The sequence below is a fragment of the Schistocerca nitens genome, chromosome 9 (assembly GCF_023898315.1).
Source record: "Schistocerca nitens isolate TAMUIC-IGC-003100 chromosome 9, iqSchNite1.1, whole genome shotgun sequence".
NCBI lineage: Eukaryota > Metazoa > Arthropoda > Insecta > Orthoptera > Acrididae > Schistocerca > Schistocerca nitens.
This window is the reverse complement of record NC_064622.1, coordinates 420,200,390-420,225,020: the sequence shown is the minus strand read 5'-3', so window position 1 is coordinate 420,225,020 and position 24,631 is coordinate 420,200,390. Positions and strand designations below refer to the sequence as shown.

General features: G+C 41.2%; 1 protein-coding gene across 1 annotated transcript in view; it reads right to left on the bottom strand.

The window, feature by feature from the left end:
• Positions 1-24,631, bottom strand: part of LOC126204286 (numb-like protein) — a 434,856-nt gene that overhangs the window by 5,963 nt on the left and 404,262 nt on the right. The window lies entirely within an intron of this gene.

Below are 24,631 nucleotides of genomic sequence, written 5' to 3'. Positions count from 1 at the left end.
CATTACATAACATCCAAAACATTGAGAATATGTGTAGTACAATACCACAATATTTCATCATCATTATACTAAATCTACATAGGTACTGTACTGTTTTGTATACAAACATATATATTAACATAATACAAATTTTGAAGAAAAGAAGATTTATTTTATAACTATTTTCCTTAAATTCTTGCTGACATTTTTTTATTTTATATGGCTTAATGTTCAGCTGAAAGCTCTTCACATGTACACTTCATAGTGAACTATGTCCACTCATTTTGAAGGCCCAAACTTTGGCTGAGGTACTGCTGTCAGTGTGCTCAGTTTCACTTTTTCTCAGCACACATATACATGGAGAACATGGAGAAATACAAAAAACACCCTGTATTAGTAAAGCAATACACCATACTTCTAAGCCTTTACGAAATGATTAAAATCCAATTATGTATGAAATACAAGATTTCAGTTATATATAAAAGCTTTTTACAAAATAATGAAGAAAAACTAAACTCCGTCTGAACATGCTGTGGAAGACCCAACACTACCAACCAACCACTGTAGCAACATCAGCCCAAAGGCATTGTCCAATGCATATATGGAGGTGTGTGGAGTCAGCACACCATTCTCCCAGCCTTTGTCAGTTTTTCTGATCAAAATGCTCGCCACACTTCACAGCGTTTAACTTTGTTAATCTGACACGAATCAATGTATTCAACACACCATGGCCAGTGGCACAAAATTATGGATAAATGGGTTCAAAATGATGCGGAAGCTGTTCTTCAAGTCTCTTTCATTTAAACTAAAAATTACTGGTTTATTAAACTTTACTCATTGTTTTTGGAAATTATGATTTTTACTAAAATCGTTTCTATCAGAACACCCACACATACTTCATATACTGTAATTGGCCAATTATCAGAACATATATTCTTTCAGTGCATGATTACATGAAACTGCTAGTACCAAAGATATAAATTGGAAATTTTCAACATCATAGAAAGTAAACTATGTAGTAGTATTTAGTTAACAATCTGTCGGAGATTATTTCATTCAATTTATTATGTAAAGTTCCATGAATTACATATACAGTACCAAACATTACCTAGACTCACATAGATAATTTACCATATTGTAATCATATTTACCTTCATGTAGTTGACTTTATTATTTGCTTATGCCTGTGTTTTCATTCATTACTTTTCCTAACAAACCTTGTCAGCTGAAAGAGTGTATTGGCAAACACGAAATAGTATAAAGACTGGATAATGTCATGGATCCTTGTTGTCACTATTGTATATAATATAAATCATATTTACCATATTTTGTCACTTCATTTATGTCACAGCATTTTGTTGATTTCTTACTCCATTGCCATTGACACATTGCTACATCATCATATAATCATTTAATGATAAATATCCATGCTGTGTTCCTTTTTTACAAAACTGGCTATACAAAATCACATCTACAGCAATAAACCAATTCCATTATCTAACACAGCATCTCTCTCTATTACTTAAAAGCCAAAAGCTTGTATATTACATTTCATTAGCTTAGGTAATGAGACTGTTTTACTTTTAAAATTATTTTTTTTCTTTCTCATTGTGCCTGATTGTCTTTTTTTATAACAAATGCTTCTTGTTATCCTACTTTAGGTAACACTTTTATTTCATCACAAAATTATTTATTCTAACATGAATGGCAAGGTACTGATATATCGTTATGAACACTGACACATTGTGATAAACTGATTTTATTTCTTTCAGAACAATAGTAAATTTACTGTTGCAGCTGCTATATTATTAGCTGATTGCACACTCAACTTCAGACAGTAGAATCAAAGATATCTTGCCATTATTGGCACAAATCTCATCAGTATTATTGATCCCCCAAGCATATATAAGACAATTTTGCATCAAATATTTCTGAAATAACTTTTAAACATCATCTACTTTCATCGTACGCTGTATACAGTGCTTATAAATGTGTTATTCAACAAATGATTAAGTATCCTTCAGGGCAGAAACTTATACAGTGGTAAAGATGTGGAAGATGGATGACCAAAACAGAGAGAATTCTAGGACAGAAAAGATGTAAATGTTGGATGACCATCCTGGAACAGAACCGTTGGACAGGAAAGACGTAGGTGTTGGGTGACCAAGCTGAGACAGAATGCCGAGACCAGAAAGATGTAGAAATGAGTGGACCAAGAAACAAAGAATCATTACACCCAGGTAGGGAAGGATTACAACCACATAGTTTATTCACTAATTTACAGTGAACCCCTACTTAATTACTTTAATCATTGTCCAAAGTATTTTCAATTTGGCAGCTGACACCTCTTTATGTGGGGTCAACAATGACTATATGCACAGGGTTGGAGTCCCAAGCAGCACAGAACAATAAGTTGCGTTACCTCTACCTGAAAATGTGCACATCTCGCTACTGGTGAAGAGACAATAAACATTTCATGTTTCTTTGTAGTTACAAGAAAGTAGTGAAAGCTACCAGGTTCGAATACCCGCGACGCAAAAATCATTTGTATTGTCATTCCAGGTACCAGTATCATGCTATTGGTGAACACATTTAATATCTGACACCTGATCAATTCATATAGGTACTGAGTTCTACTCCTCGTCCATCACCACAACTTCACTTCATGGGTTTTGCACTTTATTACATACTTTCTGTGGTTACTTCTCTGGCCCAATAAAAGCATCATGGGGTTGCCGGTGCAGTGTGAAATGTATTACCATTTATCTCCAGGTCTGGACATTTAGCCTTGTAAACCAATACTGGTGAACGCTTCAATAGTGTATGCATCTTTATGCCTAGTCGAGTCTCAATCAGACATACAAGCTTTGTTTAGTTAACAGTGGGTTCAAATCATATCACGAACAATAACTTATGTCATTTAATGAGCATGATAATACTGCTGAAGTGTCACGTATTCTAAAGAAGTTTAATTTAAAAGCATTAGGGACTGTCGCATCTATAACAACTTTTTTTCTCTCACCATATAGTGGAGATGGTGAGTCAAAGATAAGCATGACACTGTCACAATAAAAGCTTTTGGCCAACAAGGCCTTTGTTGAAAATATATGACACACACACACACACACACACACACACACACACACACACACACACACACACACACACACACACATGACTACAGCCTCTGGCAGCTGAAGCCACACATACTGTTACATTCCATCATGGATTTTCTATTGTTTCATAACTTGTGTTCTAATATTTGTTGTATCACGGCATTAGTTTACATCTTGATTGACTTCCATAATGAACAGTGCCATCCAGTGATCTCTTGCGGTAGTTATTGTGTATAGTCAGAAGACTGTACCCCACAGGATTTTGATGTTCAGAGGAGCTGCAATATAGCTATGTTACATTGGTTGTATTCAGCAGTTGCCCACTGTTTTTGCTGTCAAGTGTGCCTCATGTTAAGTGCAGCTTTAAATGTCAACACATCACACAACCATGGTTTGCAAAGGTCAGGTTATATGCAGAACATGTGGTTCAGCTGACTGTGAATGATGTCCTAAATGAATACGCAACACATGTGTGTAAACTACCATTCATTTTGGAGGAAGGAAAATATCATTCCAAGAAGAGAACAGAATACAGTAGCTAAAGTTTACCAACGCATCTCATACTTTGAGGTGAAGAAGACATAAGGCCACACAGCCACCTGCTTCAGTGAAGTCCATCTCAAAACTGTACCAGCCTGTACAAATGACTTGTAGTGGCAACCAGACACTGACGGCTGAACAGAGCGCAATCTACAGTTATATATGTAGCCTCAAAGCTTCCACTTACAACTGAACCAATGGTGGATGCAGAACATTGTTGGGAAGAATAATACACCTTCGTGGCAAAGAGAAACAGAAAAAAATCTGTTAAAACAGCCTTACCAATGTCCCAAAACTTGAACCTGAGAATTGAAAACAACAGTCCAGAAAAAACTGGTCCAAAATCATCAGGCTATGCGATCTTCATCCTATCTGATGAATCAGATGATGACCATTTCCTAGGTGGTATCAATGTTGATGTCTGCCTTGGAGATCAGCAAGTTCCTCTCACCCTCCCTCGTTGCAAACTCCCCATCAAGGAGGAATAACAATGGGAAAACAGCAGAAAAACCTCACTGCTAAGGCGGCTTTCATACTACAGTGGGAAATCAATTGGTTTTGGGCACATGTGGTGGGTATATGACTATTAGATCAGGGAAGACCAAAGTGCGTAAGATTTCAACAGATACATTTTAAGCTATATGACACCCTTGGACTACATGGTTGTGGCTAGCACAAAAAATATGACCTTAGGACAAAGAAGGCTGAAGAAGGAGTGACTATTTTCGTAAACAACACAGCCCTGAACAGATGGTGGAGCATTCACTGCAGCAATGCATTAGTGTCATTCATTCCTCTTTATCTTTCTGTGTGTTCCCCATCCCACATACACACTGCTCACTGGAAAGTGATTGATGACTTTTACTGGTGATCACTTCTTGATCTAGATTCACCTTCCAGACAGAGTGGTGCCTGGAATAAAACTGGCATTACAGGTGCTATGTAAGGCAAACAGGAAAGGAGTACAGTTTACAAAAGTCACCCAGAACTAGGTTTCTGGATGACTTTTCTAAACTGTACCCCTTCCCCTAAATCTCTCCAGTCCTTTCCCTTCACCCCTCTTCCTTCCCCTTCAACTCTTCCGCCAGAAGAAGGAGTCACTGCCTCCAAAAGCTTGTGAAAGTTAAATCTTTTTGTTCATGTATTTCCCTGCCACTGCTTGGAGAGTAGATTTTTTATCTGTCCATTTACATTTTAATATAATATAATCTTGACAGTAGATCGACCAGTGTTCTTCTTTGTTTGGAGACAACTTCTTCATCTTTTGTTCCTCCTCCATCATTGCAACGACATTTATAGCACTTCAGTTGCCAGTAATTTTCTTAATTTATTTCACAACTAATTTTGGAGCTTAAAATTTCCTCTTCAGGTGCCACCAAATAATTATCATAGGACCAGCGACCAGCACCCATCTGGTCAGCATCTCACACACACATGATCATGAACCCTAGCTGCTGAAGCTGACAGTCTGGATTCAGTAACCAGAGACTGTGGTCATATGTGTGTGAGAGTTGCATTTGTATGATTGTTTGCGTGCATGTATGTCATCTGTTTCTGATGAAGGCCATTTTGGCCGAAAGATTACTTGCTGTCAGACTTTTTGTTGAGCCCATATGTGACTCAGAATCTCGGCTATTTGCAGTGAGTTACTGCACTCTTGTTCGTAATATTTTGATTACTTCATCCTGGATTTTCCAACATTAAACAAAGGGGAGATTGCTACTTAACATATAATGGGTTGTTAAGTCTCAGACAGGCACAAAAAAGGACTGCCAAACAAGTAAGTGTCTGGCCGAAAGGCCTTCTTCAGAACTGGACAACACACACTCACACACACATATGCAAACACAATACACCAAAACTCACGACCACTGTCTCTGGTTGCTGAGGCCAGAGTTGCATTTGCATGATTGATTGATTGATTGAGTGTGTGTGTGTGTGTGTGTGTGTGTGTGTGTCTGCATGTTGTGTAATTCAGAAGAAGGCCTTTTGGCTTTAAGATTACTTGCTTAGCAGTCTTTTTGTTGTGTCTGTGACACAACATCTCCACTATAAGGAGAGTACCGATCAATTCTTTACATAATATCATTGATGTACTAAACATGGTCTAACCTAAGAAGAGAAAAGATAAATTGGCTGACCTTGAAAGTTACGCACAAGGTGCCACAATCATGCAAAGCAAAATCCCGTTTTTATTAGTGTCAGTGGGGTACCGTTTTAAGTTAGCGAAAGAGTCAGGCAACCTGTTGTGAAAGAAGTAACTAGTATTATACAATATTGTAAAATATTACATTGGTGTCATATGTGTTTTCATTCATAATGTATAAAATACTCTGCCAAGAACTCATGGAACAGTCCATCAATGCAAATGTTTAACAATGCATAGAAAAATAATGTTAGCTTCTTCATCAGGACATTAGAGGACTGAGTAATAAGGTAAAATGGATCTTCATCTGCTTCAAAAAGTTAGCGAGAGCTGTGTTTTGTGCCTATCTGAACACTAAATGACATCACAGTTAAAGCAGTTATATATAAAGGCTGCACTCTGGCATCTTACTTATGTAGAACTAATGTGCATGAAGGATAAGATTCTACATAATTATATAAAGGCAGAACACAAGTGCAAAAACTTTGAAATGAGTAGATCCTATAGAAAGCAACATGTGGAAGTGAGTGTTTGTGCAATAATACTGCATAATAGTTCATCCTTAATTGTAACTGTATACAGATTTCTACTGGGCAATTTTGATCTGTTAGTGGGGCATATGGATTCCTTATTTGTATTCATAGTTTGATATCGGTAATTAAATTTCCAAAATGACTGCATAAAGACAGGAGAATAATGTTTGATAATTGATAATGTTTTCTTTGATGAAGCTCAGAGCAAGAAAATAACTGTACACTCTATGATAATGATGCACAGTTAGTTAAGATACGCATGGTAGTGCCTTACAGAGTTTCTTCTCCTCAGTGGAAATCAGTTAGAATAATTAATGACTCTGAGACAACAAATTTTAAGAATATGAGGAGGATATCCAGGTTGGTTGCACCAATAATCACACCCATTTAGCAATAGTTCATTTACTAACCCTCCCGTTACCAAGCTTTTTCACACCTCTATTTTACAAAGTATTTGGATGACCCCAAAAGAGTTTTGTGTTTTATTGTAATATTTGTTCTCAGATTTCGTTATTTCCATTGAATGGGTTTATTTAGTATTGAAAACAGCTTTTCAGGTTATTAGAAGTATTTCATCAGATCACAGATACAAAGTACAAAACATTTTTTATATCTTTTACTAAATTCAGTACTCAACAAACAGAAAATTAATAATCTATGTACCTCAACAGTTACTGCAGTAAAATAACACAAGACCTGTTTCAACTTTTCAATGAAGTACATTTTTGCACCACATGCACTTCACAGTAACAGTTTCTTCTCTGTGTATATTACAAACAGGTTTCTTGCACGTTACACAAAAGAATCTTGTTTTCCGATCTTCGTTTCTCTTGCAATCTAGACGTCATTGTGGCGTTGGTAACTTGGAACACTGGGTCTGGATCACTGCTGTAGGAATTGTAATACCACAAGCTTTCAGTGCATCTTTGCTGAGTCCAAACGCCAGTTCAGTTGTGAAGAGTTTACGTCGGCTTCAGTTATTCTTCTGGCATTCAGGAAATCTTTGAGTGTACAGAATATATGCATTCATTGATGCAATATCTATCATTTCCAAGAAGATTCTTAGTGGCCACAACCTTGTTCCTCTAACACAACTGTATTCTCTTGTCACTTTGTCCCCATTATCTACAGCACCTTTGGTTTTGTTGTAGTGCAGTATGATCCACACGTATCTCAGTGTGCTATCCCCTTGCACGCACTCACCTCGCTGTTGAGCTCATGAGTCATGTGTCGGTGGGAGGATGAGTGGCTGGAAGTGACTGACATTAAGCTCCGTCTAGTCAAGCCCACAACGCGTGTGTGGTGTACTTCTTTTCAACCCCATCGACGGGACGAGGTTCTCCTCACTCAGCTTCGAATAGGCCACAGCCCTATGATGCATGGCTTCCTGCTCTGGCGAGAAGACCCTCCAATGTGTGGTGCTTGCGGCGTCCATGTCACTGTGCGCCACGTTTTATTGGATTGCGTTTTATTTTCTGACCAGCGGGCCGCAGCTGACTGGCCAGTGGACCTGCCAACTCTTTTAGGCAACACTCTGACGAATTTGGTTAAAGTTTTAAAGTTCTGTGCCATGTCAAATGTTTTTACAAACATTTTAGGGAGAGGATTTTAATTTGCTCACTGTGTGACAAGCTCGCCCATATTTTATGTAAGTAGCCAGCCAGTGACAATTTCAGTGGCATTCTTGTTGCTATGTTTTCTCTTTCCTTCGGTTTTACTTTCTTATATAGCATTTTCTTTCTTTTCCTGCTTTCTTTGCGTGTGTGCTTCAGTTTTCTTAGGTCTGTCCACATTCGTTCCTTTTAATGTGTGTCAGGGCGCTTATGACCTCGATGTTGAGCGCCCATAAACCCCAAAACACACACACACACACACACACACATTTCGGGATTGTGTTAACTTTCTTTACCACTCACTTGGCTCTCACTATGCTGAGTAGAGAGTAGTATTACTGCCTTTCCCTTCTTTGGAACATAGGAAACTATGGTCTAGTCATTTGTGAAACCAAACGTTGAAGAGTGAACTTCTCTCTTTCTGTGTGGCAAGAATTCCTTTGGAATCTCTTTCTTATTGGAACGCAAGGTCATGTTTCATTTTAGTAGTTCAGCAACCAACAGAAAACTGGTGAAAAAATTATCAGTTGTTACACCATGACCGTTATTCAGAAATGGTTACATCAGATCCAAAACAACTCTCTGTCCTTGATTCACTTCCTGAGTACTGTCCACCATTCTGTAAATTTGGATCCGTAATAAGTAAGATGTCTTCACATCAGCACAAACCCAAATTTCAATGCCATACTTGCCACGCTTGCTCTTCATATAAACCCTAAAAGGGCAGTTTCCTCGGTACGTTGCTAATCATTCATCAATAGTCACGTATTCATAAGGATAGAAGTTATTGTACAAGTTAGACTGAAATTTGTCGAACACTACCCTTATGGCTTGTATGTGGTCAAATCGCAAGAATTTCAGTATGGACAAAAATCGGTTTCTTGGCATGGCAGCACAAAAGAATGGTTGCCAAAAGGCAATATTACCTCCCCACAGATCAAAAGTACTTGTGCAATGTCCATGAGTTCAACTAGCTCCTATTAGAATTGCTAATGTAGCGTACACTCCAGTTGCATTTATATCTCTCCATGTCGTTTTGTGCAAAGAATGAGCTTCATTCTACAAAGAAATTACTCGTTTGGCTTCCCTGTTCGTTTCTTCTACAATGATGCTCACAATTTCCGGTGAGATAAATAATAAAAATGACTCTGTTATTGTTTTGATTGTTTTTCCTGGGCCAGGTGTTACATTAAAAATGTTGCGACATCGACGCCACCCACCTTTTGTTGGTTCACTAGAAAATTGTAGTCCACTTCTAGAAACAAACAAATCTCCAGTGTCTTCTTCTTCTTCTTCTTCACCACCATCATCCTCTTCTTCTTCTTCTACTCGTTCACGTGAATGTGTAGTGTCTTCTGATATTTCATCATCAGCTTCATCTGATGCTATGATATGGTCTTTGACAAGAGGTTCAATATATTCATTCAGTTCATTATCAATGTCCCATTCATTTTCATCATCACTGACATCAGAATTGTATAGAATTTCCATGATCTCTTCGCTAGAAAGTCCTTTGGACATTCTTACTTGCAGATGAAATACTGACTCGTGTAATGTCAGCTCAACAGTGAACATCAAATTCAACTCAACAGTAGTAACCAGCAACAATAACAAACATTGGATCTGTGGCACAGTTCAACAAAGAAAATGAATGACAGATATATTTCCCAAAACCTTCTTTCTCTACGAATAAGAAAATAAGAAGTTTCATACCAAGCGGGGTAGTCTCACAATCCCACCAATAAATGACATGAATAACAATGATAACGCCAAAAAAATTGGACAGTTGTGAGTGTGAATTCAACGTCAATCATTTTAGTACAAAGTCATGAAACCACAGGCATGTGGCCCTTCAGATAACATTATTATAGGGAAAAAATCAACCCGGGGTAGTCAGAATACCCCGCTTGGTAATACGTTGGGGAGCTGTGTGGGTATATGTCGTGAAGGAAGGTCGGCCACCAAACCTGTAAGTTGTTGAAGCGAGCCGGGCGTCGTACTGGGCGTGCTGGTCGTGCCGCGACTGGTAAGCTGGTGGTTTGCGGGTGGAACGGGGTGATGACGACGATGTCTCCGGTGGGCGTGGCGAACACACGAAGCATGTCCAGGTCGACATCGGGCAGGAGGGGAACACATTTCACCAGATGGCAGGGAATGGCGGAGTTTTTGTCACGAGCACTGGATGAAGAGAAACACACGATGAACAGTGTATAATCGCCCAGTATTATTGAGATGTCATAGATTATGTCCAGGAGGACAGGCACAAACACCTCAAGCGAGGGCACGTTCGAGACGTGTGGGGCGAGAGAAACCTCGTCAGGGCAAGGCAGGCGACGGTAGAGAGGTCGAAGGGACCAGAGAAGGGCCAGACGGCGAGGGCGTGATTGTAGGTAAGCTCGACATGGGGAGCATGTGGTCACTTGACAGAGTGCGTGAGACCGGAGTAGAGGGCGAGGTCGAAGGAGAGCTCGACAATTGTAGCTGGAAGTCACTCAGTGGAGTGTGTGTATGATGTGGAGGGAGTGGTCGGAGCGTCGTGGACCACAACAGTGATTGGCGTGGTCATGGCCTGAAGAGGGGTAGAAGAGAAGGCTTAAGTCTGTTGAGAGAGACTGTAACAGCCAAATCTTTCATCTGGATGTCATAAGTGTTGGCTGAGCGCTGGAGAACTCGGTGTGGACCGGTATATGGAGGTTGGAGGGGAGCACAGACAGTGTCATCTCAGAGCATTTCGAACTCGCAATTGTCCACAGTTTTCAGGACGTGAACCTTAGGGCAAGAATGGCTGGTGGGTGGACAGATATGGAGGTTGATGAAGTGGCGTCTGACGCGGTCCACAAAGGAAGGTAAGTCAGACTGAGGGAGGGAAGCGGAAGGGCTCACAAGTTCGCCAGGGAGAACAATGTTCTGGCCGTATACGAACTCAGCTGTTGTGCCTTTGAGGTCTTCCTTATAAATCGCATGAATGCCGAGTAGCACAAGGGGAAGGGCCTCCATCCATAGAGAGTCGTGGCATCGAAGAGCTGCCTTGAAAGTGCGGTCACAGCGCTCGACTAGCCTGTTCCTTTGCGGGTGATGTGCTGTGGTACAGATGCGCCTGATGCTGCAAATGTTACAAATCCTGTTGGACAGGGCTGACTCAAATTGTCTATCCTGGTCAGTCGTGATGATAGCTGGACATCGAAATGAGATACCCATGACTCGACAAAAGCTCGAGCAACAGTTTCTGCCATAATATTGGGGAGGGGGACAGCCTCGACCCAGTAAGTTGTTCGGTCGATAGACGAGAGAACACAACAAAAGGTGTTAGAGGGGGAGAGAGGGCCGACAATGTCAATATGAATATGCTGGAAACGCCCAGGAGGGATCGAAAAGGCACCGAGGCGGTGAAGTGTGCTTCTGTACTTTGTAGCGTTGGCACGTGATGCAGGAGCGTGCCCATTGCTGGCAGTCCTTGTTGACATTTCTCCACACAAAGCACTCCGCTACGAGGTGGGTGGCCGCACGAACACCGGAGTGCGCTAAATTATGCAATGCGTTAAAGACAGCTCGACGGAGCGTGGTTGGGATGAGGGGGCGTAACTAGCCCATACTCTCGTCGCACAAGATCTCACCAGAAATGCCAGGAAGGTGGTGTGGACGAATTGTAGTGAAGAAGTAGAGTCCGAAATCAGGTTTTGTGTTCCCTCGTCGGCCGGTTGTTAGGCAGTTCAGAGATGTCTAACAGCGAATGGACGGCATCGACTCGTGAAAGGAAATCAGCAACTATATTGTCAGCACCCCTTATGTGTCTGACAACGATGGTGAACTGAGGTATGAAGTCCATGTATCTGAAGCAGCGAGGAGGCGGGTCAGCTGGTGGGTTCGTAATGGCCGCAGCCAGGGGTTTGTAGTCCGTTAAAACAAAGAAAGGGCATCCCTCAACGTCAGTATTAAAATGCTTCATTGCTTCATAGACCGCGAGCAACTCCCTGTCAAACACGGAATATTTCCGTTGCGAATTGGTGAGCTTGCGCGAGAAGAACTGCAGAGGCGAAGTCTGGCCGTCGATTGTCTCGCTAACGACAGCTCCGATGGCAGTATCGCTCGCGTCTGTGGTGATGAAAAGCTGCACATTGGGACGAGGATGAGCGATGGTGCAGGCCTCGGTAAGAAGATTTTTGAGGGCAGTGAAAGAGTCAGTCATAGCAGGGGGCCATGGAACGGGCCGAGATCCAGAAGTGTTAGTGCCTGCCAAGGCGTCCGTCAGTGGAGCCTGAATCTCCACAGCCCGAGGTAGATGTAGGCGATCATAATTAACTTTCCCCAGAAAGCGCCGGGGCTCTTTGAACGACGAAGGTCTAGGTAGGTTTAGTATTGTTTGTACTTTCTCTGGGGGCAGTGAAATGCCGTCAGCAGAGACCCAAAAACCAAGAAGAGTGACAGCAGGTTGATGTAGATGCAATTTGTCCCAGTTGGTCTCGATGCCTGCTGCCACGAGAGTGTTCATAACAGTTTGCACATGTCGAATGTTGTCCTCGACGGAGGAGCTGAACACAAGAATGTAATCAAGATCTGCAAAGCAGAATTTTAGGTTGAATAGCACTTCCTTGATGAAGCGTTGCCAGGTCTGTGTTGCATTTTTCAGACCAAAGGGCATGAATCGAAACTGAAATAACCCGATCGGGGTGATGATTGCTGTGTTCTCGATGTCTTCAGGTGCCATGGGGATCTGGTGGTAGGCCCGTTTGCAATCAATGACAGAGAATGTGGTCGCACCTGCGAGGGAACTGGTAAAGTCGGCAATGTTGGGTATGGGGTAGGTGTCCATAATTGTATGTGTATTTAGTTGACGGTAGTCTCCGCAGATGCACCAGGACCCGTCTTTCTTGGGTGTCATATGTATGGGCGTATACCAGCTACTGGCAGAAGGTTCAATGACGCCAGAGCTTAGTAGTTCAGAAATCTGATTTTTAAGTTCGGAGAGGCGCTCGGGACAAGGTCAATGTGGTTTACAGGAGATCTGGGGACCTGGCGTGAGGTGAAGCTTGTGAACCATGCCGTTGGTGACGATGGAAATGTTGCCGGTGGCACAGGAGGCGGTTTGTTTACAATGTGTGGTGGGTGGGGCATGCGAGGCGTGGTCGTGGTGTTCGGAGCCACTCAGCGGATCCGACGGGAGCCGAGGCGGTAAAGTGTCCCAGGAGTCAACGTGACAAGATGGCCGCCGGCGCAAAGCAGTGGTACCATGGTCGAGTGAGCCCGGTAGTGCTCATGAGCCATTAGTGAGTTCATTGTCTGAGGGTGCGGCCTGTGGCAACACGGTCATGCACAAAACACTTGGCGCGAGTGCACTGTGTGAGTTGTCAGTGGCGGTTGCACGGCAGCATGCAGGAGCCGAAGTTGCATAGATTGATGTGCTGTCTGCGAGGAGCGTGGTAGGGGCCATCAGTTCGGCAACACGTGACGCCGGCCACGGTGGTCTAGCGGTTCTAGGCGCACAGTCCGGAACCGCGCGACTGCTACGGTCGCAGGTTCGAATCTTGCCTCGGGCATGGACGTGTGTGATGTCCTTAGGTTAGTTAGGTTTAAGTAGTTCTAAGTTCTAGGGGACTGATGACCACAGATGTTAAGTCCCATAGTGCTCAGAACCATTTGAACACATGACGCTCGTCACGCATGCTCACTTGTATTCAGCTGAGTGTCAAACAATGCCATGTTAGGAGGGTGTGGCCCTGTGGAACTGTCAGTACACGTTATGGCAGTCTTGACAGCACAGTTGCGAGGGGTAGCAGGAGGTAAACACACGGAGGCTCGATTGCTGGGATTGCAGGCATACTCGGCGCACTTACTGACCTTGCTTTGTCCTTAATGTAGTGTCTGTAATTGCTTTGCTGCATAGGAGAGCTGGAGCTGTGTTTCGTGGAGCTGAAAGGAGAGCTCGAAGTTTTCCTTGCATAGGCAAGCGACGTGTTCAAGCTCGACAAGGCACTTGGTTTCTTGTAATGTTGTTGACAGAGACGAGCATGTATGGATGAGATGAGCCCAGACCGATGTGTTACGGGGTGGTTTGCTCGATGGAGCACAGGGTAAGTAAGTTTTGGACGGATGATGAAACATGGTGTTTCGTACTAGGTCCGGTGAAAGTTTGTGGTGTCACAAGAAGCCAGTGCCTAGTATAGGTTCATCAATTTCACACACTAAAAAGTCCACTCGAGTTTGCAGTTTGCAGAGATTGAGACAACATGGGAAGTTGAACCCGAGCATTGTAGTTTAGTTGAATTCATGGTTTGCAGTGAAGTATGATGGGGGCAGATGTTCGACGATGCTAAGGACATAGGCAGCTGCGAAACATCGGCGCCTATGTCCACTAGGAAAAGGTATCCTGATGAAATGTCTTTAATGTAAAGATGTCCACAATTATCTGGTCGTTCCCAGACAGAATGGAGCACTAGGGGGTGCCTGTCATGTTGTGCACAGGAGGTGGCACCCGGACCTACCTGCAATTGGCATTTGGGAAATAGCAGGGTGATTTGCAGTTCCGTGCTGCCTCACCAAACCGTGTGTGGAAATAACAATACAGGTAGTGCGGTTGGATTTCCTGCGTAAAGTTCGTTGCCAGTGGCGGTGGCTGAGGTTAGGTGGCCACAGCAGGTTCAGTTGCAGGAGGGGGCATCACCGTGTGTGGAGCCGGTGAAGTCCCAGTTGCTTGTTTACTGCTTTCCAGTGCGAGTGGAATGGTCGGCACAGTACAGCCCAGACCACGTCTGGCCGCAGTGCGATGAGCCTGAACCTCTGACTTGTCAGGTAGGCAGTGGCTGGCGAAATAGAACAGTGATGTATTGTGTAGCTTGTCAGCAATTGTCATTCTTTGCTCAACAGGTTCAGGAGACCTCTGAGCCAGAGTAAAGTGGATATGAGGAGATAGTTTATCTGACCAGATGACGAGGAGAGCTGTGTCAGAGAGTAGATTGGCGCTGACCAGGTCACGTAGCCGTCCCCAGAGCTGGGAAGGTTTGTCGTTGCCTAGTTGCTCGACGTGAAGCACTTGCCATATTGCTGCCTCAGTTGAGCGTGCAAGCCAACATAGAACTGTCTTTTTGGCTAGAGTGTTGTGGGTGGATGAGTGCAGGGTGTCGACCAGGTCAGCAATCAAGTCCTCCTGGTCGTGCAGGTGGGTGATGAGGCACAGAAACCTGGTTGACTCATCGACTTTGTAATGGTCAAACACTTCGTCCACAATTTTGAACCAGGTAGTTGCTCTGTCGGGATTAATCGGTGACAGCATCGGTAAGCATTGTAGAATGTTCAGAAGAACAGGTTGAGTTGAGTTCGTCAGGACACTGCCTGAATTGAGCTTTTGTTGCTGTAGTATTCCAGGAGAGTGTGCCTCCAGGGGACGTGGCAATGACGGCTGTTCGTCGCGTCATGGAAGGCCGATGCAGGTGAGACACCATAATGTGTCGACTGCGGTTGCGGAAGCTCAAAACGTTGTGGGTGTGTTTGGATTGACGTGTCACGGAAGACTGACATGGATGAGGCACCGAGATGTGCTGAGAATGGCAGCGGAAGCTCGACTGGTGCCGGCGCGGCAGCGACAGGTGAGAAAAAGTTCAAAGTTTGAGAATGCATGTTAGTCCACAGAAAGCTTGACGTATGATCAGAGCTGGGGCCACCTGCGTTGCAGGAGGCTGCGGAGGTGTGGGCTGTCCAGAAGCAGAGTGTGGGAAATGATGTCAAACGTGGGATGGAATGTGTGAATGTTCACTGTTCATAGTCACTCCACTCAAAATGGTGTGCGGATAAGGTGAATGTCATGGCACAAAACACTGAGGCGTAGCAGTGGGACAGAGGTGGAGGTCAGGCATGGATAACAAGTTATTTTTCCTGTTGTAGGCCGAGGTATCGAAGTAAGGAGGAATATTCTGATGCTGAACTGAGGCAGGCGCGGGCATGGTCAGATGCTGAGGAGGTAGACCTGTGAACAAAGCAGTTCCGGCCACGTGGCAGGTATCTGCATGGTACTGCATGGATCGTGGCATGGCAAATCGTTGTCTTGGCGGTAGTAAGTTGTCCGATGAAGCATTTGCAGAAATCGGCATTGGTCCCTCACTACACGGAGATCCATAAGAGGTAACTGCACAGTCGATGAGGGAGGGCACATGTGGTGGGAACAAAGGCGTTTGATAGCTGGGGTCATGTGCACTCCTAACCTCACCTATTGTTGCAGGCTCGAAAACGTCTGGTGAAATCGGGGGGATTATCGAGTGAGAGGCATCGTGTTGCAGTCCTGGCAGGTGTACATCGCCTGCAACACGATGCATGTCGATCACAAAATCCGGCGTGAGACGCTGGGCTGAAGTCATTGTTCGAGTGCTGTGTCGATGTAATACATGCAAAAATAACAGACGTGGAGATCGCGGACACAGTAAAACGGCGAAAACAGAAGATGATACAACTCGGGGTCACCAGTGAGGAGGATTACTGGGTTGGTTGCACCAATAATCACACCCATTTAGCAATAGTTCATTTATTAACCTTAACACATACAAGGATCACAAATAACTGAACTGAACATGGCGGAACAGCCAAAGATAATTCTTAGAGTCCAAAGGTTAATGCATATCGATGTTGGCGCTGATGAAATCGACACCACAAATAGCTTACAACACATGACCTGGGATAAAATTTATAGTGAATTAAATGCTGAAATAAAATTTAATTTATTTCGTGATAAAGTCATATTGTTGTTTGAAAACAGCTTTCCTCGTAAAATTATCAGAAAGGACATTAAACATCCAAGTAAAGAAACATGGATTACTAGACAAATTAAAGCATAATGTGAAAGGAGAAGGGAAATGTATCTGTTGGCAAGAACACGTAAAGATCCTGCAGTAGTTGCATACTCCAAAAATGATGCAAGGTGACTAAGAAAGTCATTTCAAAATCAATAAATGTGCACCTTACATCAAAAAACATTCCAACAACAGACATAATCCATATGGAATGTAGTCCTATATGGAACATAGTGACATGAGGGACAGGACAGCAGGCCAGAGAACAGGATAACATCATTGTTGATTCAAATGGAGGGGTTATACATGATCAGTCCCAGGTAGCAGGTATGTTTTTAATCTATGTATGTTTGCAGGTGGAGGTATTCAGCTGGAAAATAATTGTTAAAATTCATCATGGAACTTCACCTGCACAATTCATTTCACTACTAGTTTCAGTCAAATGAGCATTATGAAGCATAAACTGCCATAAACAGCTGCAAAGTTATACCCTAATAGGAGTAATTTGAGCCCATCATAGTAGTGAAACAATTTCTTTTCAATAATGGCTGTGTACAATAGTTTTTTTGGAGAACAAAAGCTCACAACAGAAAGTAACACACCGGCCTATTTGCATTATACAACATAACATCACAGGTTGGCATTTTCTGTGACCTGTCTAAGCTGTTTGATTGTGTAAATCACAATATCTTCCTAGATAAAATAAGTTTTGTGGAACTGGTAGTATCAGTCAACTGATGGATAAAAAGTTCCAACACCAAGGAATAATAACTACAGAGCAATGGAATTTCAGGAATACACTTTTCTAGGTAACATATTAAAGTGATTATGTTGCATGATCACAGGTTAATATAAACATGAGAAAAACCATTGCAAATGTGAAATGTTGATACATTAATAACTGACATAACTGCCAGAATGTTGAATGTAAACGTACATTCATTTTGTTGTGCAGCTACTGCATATCAGTTTGTGGAATGGAGTTCCATGTCTGTTGTACTTGGTCAGAGTCAATATAGGGATAATTAATGCTGGTTGTGGATAACGCTGTTTGTCAACTGATGATGTCCCATACATGCTCGATTGGACATATATATGGTTATTGAGCAGGCCAAGGCTACATGTCAACATTGATGTTTAGAATATTCCTATCTCCCACCTGTGGTGACAGGCACTGCACACATATGAGATTTTATTTCAGTTAACAGCACCCAGTTCAACTCTTTGCTCACTTGTTTCACAGCAGTGTTGACTCAGTGCTGGTCATGATGCTACAGGACTTCCACAAAACTCTCATGCTTGTATACGCAGTTGCTACTCATAGTCTTTCATTGATTCTGTCATGAAGTACAAAGCAAGTGTATACTCAAAATCTGATTTTTAGGCTTGAGGGGTGGGGGGGGGGGGGGGAGAGAGGTTTGTGGCAGAAAGACAGTAAATGTTAATTTCTGGACAAATGATGAAATAGTTTTGATATATCACAGTAAAAGATTCTGGGAACACTTTCTGTTAATGAATATTCATGACAGGTAGTGGCATCTGTCTGCTTGGTTAGATGTGGTGCAAGTTTGATTTGTGGTGGTTTTTTGTAGGCAAGAAGAGAGGGGAAACTACCTTCCCCTGCCCCTTAATGGCTACATCATTGATACAAACTATTGCACACACCTGATATTTACCCTTTCATAATCTAATATGTTTAGCTAGAATCTAGCCTCCAAGACATTCTCTTGTAGCCATAATTTTCAGACCTTTAAGTGCACTTATGACCAGATTATATTGTCACTACCAGAAACTGAATACAGTCAGGCCAGTTCACATTAACCACAGTTCTTTACTTTCCTCCAGTTGTGAAATAAACTGAGCTGCTGGGAAATGGCCTTCTGTTATTAGTTATTCAGATTTATTGGTGTATCTTCAATGTAATTTATTTACAAAAAGTATTACCCATATACCATATGGTATGAACATTTATGCATTCAGGGCATAAATTTGCTATCACATGCTCATTAGAGGCATGAAAAACATATTTATAATAAAAAATCACTTTCTAAATTCAGTGAACTTGGGCATTAAACCATTGTAATCAAACCTGAATGTCTTATGGAGCAGAAACTTTAATTTTAAATAGAAAGATGAATACTGAAGAAATTTAAAAGAAAGAAGAAATATTATTTGGAAAATATTAGGCACCAAAATTGCTGATGGAGAAACTCATAGGCTGAGAAGTAATAAGGAAATAGAAGAATACATGGACATAAATAGTGACATGAGAAAATTAAGATTTAAATTTTATGGGCACATTAATGGAATGGGTCCCACTAGAATGACAAAACAAATAGTAAAACTCAACAAATACAGAAGTAAGGGCAAAAGTGAGCAAATTAAATGGATCACTGCAATTAAGGATGATGTTAAAGTAGTCAATATAACTAAGGGAGATGTTACATACAGAAAAACATTCAGACAAAAGAGGGAGATTAGAAAATGGAATGGAACCCCATGGTCTGAGGAAAGAAAAAGATTACACTCTGAAAGGATGAAACAAATTTGGACACAAAGAAAGGCCAGCCATCAAAAGTGACATTGATTGATTGTACCTCGCATGGTCCTATTGGGTCCATATATGAATAACAATAAATAATAATATTGCTCTTATTAATGTATACTCTTTCATCTGGCATGTTATCATACAACATGAAATGCCCAACATGTACTGCTTGTGATTTCAGTAAAAACACACTTATATCCAACTCACAAAAATTACCTCACTTGCATTTTAAAAATTTTCCAGTACACATAGTGGAAAGATATTGTTACAAGCTTCTCAAAAACTATTTTCTATACTGCATATCATTTTATCTAGTAGATTCTTCAAATTCCAGTTTCTGTGATTCTCAACACATTATTCTTTAACATTTTCTGACACAAAAAAAACATATATATACTGCTGGTGTCGCAAAAGACAGCTGCTGGATTGGAGTGGCATGGCACTAACTTGTCATGGTGGAAAGTTAGTGGCACCAAAACGTTTGAACAAATTCAAATTTTAGTGACACCAATGAAATCTGATAATTTCTCTTGTAGTATTTGTGATTCACTTCAAGTAACACCATTTTAATTACATGTCGAACCCATCTTCAGCCACTGCATACATAATTTGCATTCTTCTCTTAGTTTGCAGTCCATCACTGTTTCTCCTGTGTGCCCATCTGTCAGTGCACCAGGTGTTGGATCAATTTCCTACTTTTTCTGCCAAGATTATCCTTCCTCCGAGCTCTAATGGACATACTGTCAGGGTACTGGTGCATGGGAAGAAGGAGTTTTTAAATCTTTCAGAGCAAGCTATGATTTTTCTGATTTTATTATGACAATCACTTCTCTGTATATGGGTAGGTACCAACAGAATATCTTCACAATTGAAATAGAAAGTCGGTGATTGAAATTTCATGAGAAGATCCTGCCACAATGAAAAATGCCCTTCTTTTAAAGTTAAGCACCCCAATTCACGTATCATGTCCATAGCACTCTCTCCTCTATTTTGCAATAATACAGAATCAGCTACCCTTCTTGAATTTTTTTGATGTCTTCCATCAGTCCCAGGTGAGTAGATCCCACACCACACAGCATTACTCCACAATAGGACAGGCAAGCATGTGTAAACAATCTCTTTTGTAGACCTGTCGCACTTCCTAAATGTTCTGCCAATAAACTGCTGTTCTTGGTTTGCTTTCCTCAAATGTTCAAATGTGTGTGAAATCTTATGGGACTTAACTGCTAAGGTCATCAGTCCCTAAGCTTACACACTACTTAATCTAAATTATCCTAAGAACAAACACACACACCCATGCCTGAGGGAGGACTCGGAACCTCCGCCGGGACCAGCCACACAGTCCATGACTGTAGTGCCTTAGACTGCTCAACTAAATCCGCGTGGTGGTTTGCTTTCCTCACAACATTATTTACGTGATTGTTCCAATTTAAGTTATTTATAATTGTGATCTCTAAGCATCTAGTTGAATTTATGGTCTTTAGATTTCGCTGACTTATTGTGTAACCAAGCTTTAGCAGACTTCGTTTAGTACCCATGTGGATGACTTCATACTTTTTTATTATTTAGAGTCAGTTACCACTTTTTACATGATATAGATGTCTTGTATAAATCATTACACATTTGGTTTTCATCAACTGATGACCTTACCTGATGGTAAGTGATGGCATCATCTGCAAACAATCTAAAAGGGCTGCTCAGATTGACTCATAAGTCATTTATGTAGATTAGGAATGGCAGATGGTGTATCACATTTCCTTGGGAAACGCCAGTTATTACTTCTGTTTTACTCAATGACTTTATGTCAGTTACTATGAACTGTTATCTTTCTGACTGGAACTCAAGAATCCAGTCACACAACTGAAGCAATACTCAATAGGCACGCAATTTGTTTAGAAGTCACTTGTGAGGAATGGTGTCAAAAGCCTTCTGGAAATCTAAAATATATGTAATAAATCTGACATCTGCTGTTGATAGCACTCATTACCTCATGAGAATAAAGAGCTAATTATATTTTACAAGAACAGTATTTTCTGAATATATTGTAGCTATTTGTTAATAAGTCATGTTCTTTGAGGTAATTCATAATGTTCAAACACATCTTAAATTGGTTCTCCTCAAATGGTCTCTCACTCAATGCAAATAAAACTCATTATATGAGGTTCCATACACCACAAAGTAATCTCAATGAAATTAACATAAAATGTAGAGATTAAGTAATACAGAAAGTTGAAGATACAAAATTCCTGGGTGCTTATATAGACAGCAAATGTAATTGCTCAGTTCACATTCTCCATCTATGTAATAAAACTTAGCTCGGCAACATTTGCATTGCGGGTAATTCAGAGGCTGAAGTTGATGCCATTAAGGTTGCCTATGTTGGCTACTTCCATTCATTGATGTCATACGATCACATTCTTGGGGAACCAACCACTTGCAAAGAAAGTTTTTACCATCAAAAAAAAAAAAAAAAAAGCAATCAGAATAATGTGTTTGGTCCATCAAAGACACTCTTGCAGGCACTTGTTTCGAAAGATAGGTATCCCAACAACTGCCTCACAGTATATTTTTTCCTTGCTGACCTTTGTGTGCAAAAATCATTCTATCTACCAAGACAACAGTAAATTCCATGGCTAAAACACCAGAAACAAAAACAATCTACATGTCGAAATGAAATGTCTCACTCTGGTACAAAATGGAGTTTACTACTCCAGCATTAAGCTGTTCAATGCTCTCCCACTACACATCAAATGTGTTCATACAGAACTGCCAAAATTTAAACAAGTTCTCAACGATTACCTGAGAGAGATATCTTTTTATACCGTGGGTGAATATTTGAAAGAGAATGTATACCATCACTAAACTTATTGCGTCTAGAACTAGTTCAACTGATTTTATTGAGCATTTGAGCATTATCACACGTTTTGTAGCAACAGATTGGCTGTACCTGTATTTACTCTTGTAGGCCTAATATCTGATTTAACTTCGTGGTCTTATTTATAACTTTTATTTGAAACTCCCTTTTCTGTTAAATGGTTGTTCTGTTATCTAGCTGACATTGTATCTATTACTGTATTTATAGCATGTCTTACTTAAACTATGTACAATTTGGCATTGAATTGCCCTTGTATTTATTGTAAGTTTAAATTGAAACCTGTAAAATCTGACACGTTCCATGTCCTTGTGATTGACTCACTAACTGGATCTACGGAACATGAAATAAATAACTAAATAAACATAGTATATGTTCCAAAATCCCACTGCAGATCACTATTTTATATGCGATGCTGGATCACTCTTTTGCTAGCTAGACTATGGAACAGCTGACAATTCTTGTTACCATTGCTCATACTGCTCTCACTATAACACATGCTATACAGTTGCAAAGCATGGGCCTGTGATTCATTTTTTATTAATGATACTTGGCGTTTTCAACCTTTATTATCATCATCTTGTGAAGTTATGGTCTGAAGAAGGTTGTGAAGAACAACCAAAACTAGTCACTGTCCTTTAACTATATATTGAAAATTGTGGTCTATGCATTAAATGATTTTACGTTAAAATTTTTTTGTTCAGTAAATTATATTAAGACTGCTACCTCCTCCCTCCCCTCCCATGAACCATGGACCTTGCCATTGGTGGGGAGGCTTGCGTGCCTCAGCGATACAGATAGCCGAACCGTAGGTGCAACCACAATGGAGGGGTATCTGTTGAGAGTCCAGACAAACGTGTGGTTCCTGAAGAGGGGCAGCAGCCTTTTCAGTAGTTGCAGGGGCAACAGTCTGGATGATTGACTGATCTGGCCTTGTAACACTAACCAAAATGGCCTTGCTGTGCTGGTACTGCGAACGGCTGAAAGCAAGGGGAAACTACAGCCGTAATTTTTCCCGAGGGCATGCAGCTTTACTGTATAGTTAAATGATGATGGCGTCCTCTTGGGTAAAATATTCCAGAGGTAAAATAGTCCCCCATTTGGATCCCTGGGCGGGGACTACTCAGGAGGACATCGTTATCAGGAGAAAGAAAACTGGTGTTCTACGGATCGGAGCGTGGGATGTCAGATCCCTTAACCCATTAGCGCCGTCCGTTGCCATATGGTAATGTTTGTAACCCTTTTTTAAAATAGTTGATTCCACAACATCTATGAAGCGAGAGTGTTGGCAGCACTGGATTCCATTCCGCAAGACTGTAAAGATCACTACAATGCAACAGTTTTAAAAATACATTTAAATTCTTCAGTGTAAGCAGTGTTGGAAGTCGTTGTCTGACGAAGAAAAATGGAGTATAAGTTTGAGTAAGTATGTTTTACACAGTAACTTATGATATATAATTTGGTTTTTTAGTATGGTTGTGCTTTAAATACTCAAATATATATTCTTTGGAGGTTACTGCTTGTTGTGAAATAAATTACGTTCATGTAGGTCGTTTGAACGTCGGTGTTGCCATATGGCAACGCTAGGCGCCTGTACTCAGTAAAAGGACGAATTTTCTCTTTTTTGTTTTAGAAGAAGTTTCTCGTTTGCTGAGGCACTGGAGATTCTTTATAATGAGGATATTGAAGGTGATGTGTTTGTTGAGCCCCAAAATTATTTTCCAAGAAAGATCGGGGATATTTTGAGACAGCAATAGAGAAGAATGATGGATTATTGTATGTGCGGTGGCTGGACAGCTCAATTGTCACAATGATCTCTTCTTCATGTTGTGCACAAGAAGTTGGCCAAGTCAAGAGATTCTCGCAACTACAAAAGCGAAATATAATGATTCCCAGACCAAAACTGGTAGCCAAATATAAACATATATGGGAGGTACTGATCAGATGGACAGAATCTAGTGTGCTATCACATTGCAATAAGAAACAAGAAATGGTACTGGTGTCTCTTTACATGGATGTTAGATGTCACCATATAAAACAGTTGGATTTTGTATGATAAAGCAAGAAACCAAACTATTTCTCAGCTTGATTTCAAGAGCGAAGTAGGAACAGTGTACTTGTAAAGACACCAAGCTTTACCAAAAGGAGCCGGGAGACCATTCGCATCAAGGGCATGTTCCGACAGCTGCATATCAGATTCAATTAGGTTTGATAAGACTGACCACCTCGTCCAGCACACAGAAGGCAAGAAGAAGAAAAGGTGTGCACACAAGGACTGTAAAGCTATTGTGAGAACAATGTGTTCAAAGTGTAATGTGGGAGTGTGTATTGACTGTTTTATTCCATTTCATGTAAAATAATGCTGAGTTCAAGATTTGATATTTTGATTAATAATTGTACTGTGTTATAAAGTATCAATTGTATGATGAAGATTGAATAATAAATTTGCACAAAACTTGTATATGTAATAAGAAATTCCAAGGACTCACATATTTTAGTTGAAGTTGTAA